Genomic DNA, 4069 nt, shown 5'->3' on the forward strand with positions numbered 1-4069 from the left:
GAGGATTTTTCTTCCTTCAATTTTTTACGAGATAAAAGACAAAGCACAAAAGGAAATATCTTGCCCAATGCCTTATAGCCAGAAGGGACACTGCTGTAGCACATGTAAAATCGGAAAGGTACCCGTTCCTTCAGGTCTACATGGTTAGACTCGTTAGAGTACCACTAGTGAAAGTTTTAGGGATTTTTCTTTTCTTTTAAAATGAATGTAAGTTTCAGGGATTCTTTAATGGTGATGAGATGTTACAACTTACAACTTACCAAACACAACGCGTAAACGTGTTTTCCTATCCCAAAACAATAGTACTTTGTTAAGTTTCCCAAGCAATGAGTATTCAGTTTTTCACACATATATATAGACTGCATGCTTTGCCTTTGCATTTGTGATTGATTTTGCTCCCTCTCCCCCAAGTCATATTCATGCCAAAATCATTAGTTTACACCAGCTTTCTTTATTCTTTTTCAACATTTCTCGTACAAACAGCTCTTGTCAATTTTCCTTACTACGATTTTGTTATGGAAATGGCATCTGAAATTAAGAATGAAGGAGTTTTTTTTCGTAACTGGGGGTGGTTCAAGGCCTTGTCTGGAAAGTTAGGCACGAAGATAGTTGAGACTGCCTGGAAGATAAAGAAATTGGGACAAGATGATCCGAGAAGGATTATTCATTCGCTAAAATTTGGACTGGCTCTCACGTTGGTGTCGCTGATCTACTACTTTGAACCTCTTTATAAAGGTTTTGGCAACTCAGCAATGTGGGCTATTTTGACTGTTATCGTGGTCTTTGAATTCTCCGTAGGTTAGTTAATTTCTTTTCTTGGTTTATTTTCAGCTCATAGTGTTAAAGGAAGCAAGATTATGACATAAGAGTCACTTTTTATTGTTTTCCTTGTCAATTATGGGAAAAGTCTGGTGGATACTAATGTTTCGATTTTCTATAATACAGGAGCAACGCTCGGAAGAGGTTTAAATAGAGGATTGGCTACATTGGTGGCTGGGGCTCTAGGATTTGGTGCTCATTACCTAGCAAGTCTTGCTGGAGAGAAAGGTGAGCCCATACTCCTTGGGCTCTCTGTTTTTTTACTTGGTAAGAAACTCATTCGTGCCAAGAAAATGATAATAATAATACAATTACGACAAAATATATTGTTAGGGCCTAAATAATAATACAATTATATCTTTTTTCTATTTTATTTTTTTTGTCACAAATAGTGAATTTGACGTAAATGGGTATGATGCAGCTGGTTTAGTGACATTTGTGCGGTTCTTTCCTCAATTGAAAGCGAGATACGATTATGGTCTCCTCATATTTATGCTGACATTTTGTTTGGTATCTATATCTGGTTACCGGGAAGATGAGATACTAGAAATGGCACATCAGAGAGTGTCCACAATCCTCATTGGTAGCTCTGCATCTGTATGTATTTGCCTTTTCGTTTTCCCTGTATGGGCTGGTGATGATCTTCACAATCTGGTTGCTTCAAACCTTGAAAAACTTGGGAGCTTCTTAGAAGGTATATTAATAGTAAACTGGTGCATTAAATGGAAAATTATGCACGTTAACATTCGTCATTATACATTTTTTACCTTGTGGTGACTGGTAAATTTACTTGTTTTAATTAGTAAAACTCAAATTACAGGTTTTGGTGTTGAATACTTCAAAATACCAGAGGATAGTAAAGAGTCTTAACAATACATTTATGGATGACTATAAGAGTGTCCTCAACTCAAAACAGAGCGAAGAATGCTTGGTAAGTAAGCAGAAATAAGTAACTCTCTCTCACTCTTATCTTTCCAAATCCAAAAAACAAAAGTACAATTAGAACAACATTTATATCATTATTAATTGTATGATTGCAGGCTAATTTTGCTAGATGGGAACCTTGTCATGGTCAATTTAGGTTCTGTCACCCTTGGAAACAATACCTGAAGATTGGAAGCCTAACACGTCAATGTGCGTATCGTATTGAGTCTCTTAATGGCTACATTAACTCTGAGATCCAGGTAAGATACCAAATTAATTATTAGTCAATTCTTTATAGGAAAATTCTTAGTTTACATTGTACCAGCAATGTAAAATTTACATTGTAAACTAAACAAATGTGTACAATGTAAGATTTATATTGATAGTATAATGAAAACCTATAATTACCCTTCTTTATATTTAGTTCATTGTAAAGCAGTTCATTAATAATCACTGTATGAAAATACGTATAACTGAAATTCAGTAATGTAATGCATATACACAAAGGAATTAATCAAGTTTAAATTAAAAGAAGATAAAAAAAAGGTTAACATGCATAGTGGAATAAATTGCTTACAGATACCAGCAGAATTTCGAAGCAAAATTCAAGAGGCATGCACGAATATGAGCTTGGAATCAGGCAAAGCTTTGAAGGAATTAGCATCGGCAATTAAAGCAATGACACCGCCATCCTCAGTCACTCCCCACATTATAAAATCAAAAGATGCTGCTAAGAATCTGAAATCCTTGCTCCGATCAGGCTTTTGTAAAGAGATTGACCTCCTAGAGGTAATACCAGCTGTAACCGTGGCATCGCTGCTAGTTGATGTCGTTTCTTGCACAGAGAAAATTGCAGAGTCCATTAATGAGCTCGCCTCTCTTGCACACTTTCAAAGCGTTGAGCCTATGGTGGAAGCAGAGAAGCCAAAATTACTTGACCATGAAACAATCCCGCCTTGTTGTGGTGTCCATGAACCACATCATGTTATCACAATTGATCAGCTATCTCCAAAATTACCATAAAATATTGTCTCTCCACGATTGAATATGTTGATATGTGTTGCTAACAAGTTCTTAATGTGGCAATATTAGCCGATTTTGAGTAAGTACATGAACCTAACTTTTGATCGAGTGTATCACGAGGAAAAACTATTATTTTAAATTTATTTCCTAAATTCATTTCTAGAGAGTTGTGAATAATATAGTCAAAATGAAATATGTTCCAACCGTATATATATTTTAGAACCAATGAATAATGAGCACTTGTGGGTACAAAGGTTCCGTGATCCTTAAGGAAAATGGATAGTCACATCTACACTATATCGTAATACAATTAATCTATTCACAATTGAGATTTCTTGTAATTGTTATAAAACTCATATGTGTAATGTAAGACTCAATAGAGACCCACAAAATACACACTCAACTAATTTAATGCCACACATAAATTCTTGACAATCTTATTAGCGCCCATGTTATAAGGTTGTGTCTCCAAATCCAAGTAAGATTATACATCAAACAAAATTGATGCTCGCACATATATTAGGAGTATTTTCACTATTTTAATACACTTTAGATGCCTGGTGCTTTTCTTATAATTCATGCTTACACACAGGAAAGAAGAATTGTAGTGGTGCTATTAATGTTAGTTTAGATTATTAAACATATCGGACATAATTTTATTAGGACATTTGGAGGTACTAGAATAGTTTTTCCTTACAATTTTCATAATATTGGTTACGTCAAATTTCTCATTACATTGTTATTACATATATAATTTTGAAAATTACTATTAGATACTACATATACAATATCAATTCACAATTATTATCTGTGAAATTCTACTAAATATAACACAAAATAAAATAATAAATTGGTCAAACAATATCTCCTAAATTGAATGGAGATAGGTGCATGGGATCGTTCAGCTCAATTATAGTTTGTTATGTTCAATATCTTCACATACAAAATATTTGGATAGAAACAGTATAAAAAAATATGTTCGTTAGTTCATAAAAAAATAATAGCAAAAATCTAAAGAATTTAATTTGTATGGAAAGTCACAAAAGCAAAATCCAATTTTGATTCTAAATGAATTTTCTCTAAACTTTGGTTTAATTTTTTTTTTTTTTTTTTTTTTGTTTTAATACACACACACACACCTAGTTAATAATGGACTGTACATAGTCAGAGTATATTATATAAATGAATTATAAATTTGAATTGCTTTTAGTTATACAAAAAAGAAAAGGCTCATAAATGTAAAATCATTCAGATTCTCTATTCCTCTAATTTTATATATCGAGTTAGATATATGATTATGATT

The 4069-nt window shown here is 33.0% G+C and overlaps 1 pseudogene; it reads left to right on the top strand.

The window, feature by feature from the left end:
- LOC126724981 (aluminum-activated malate transporter 2-like) lies at window positions 1–2928 on the top strand (annotated as a pseudogene).
- The last annotated feature ends 1141 nt before the right edge of the window (window positions 2929–4069 follow it).

The sequence above is a fragment of the Quercus robur genome, chromosome 1 (genome assembly GCF_932294415.1).
Source record: "Quercus robur chromosome 1, dhQueRobu3.1, whole genome shotgun sequence".
Taxonomy (NCBI): domain Eukaryota; kingdom Viridiplantae; phylum Streptophyta; class Magnoliopsida; order Fagales; family Fagaceae; genus Quercus; species Quercus robur.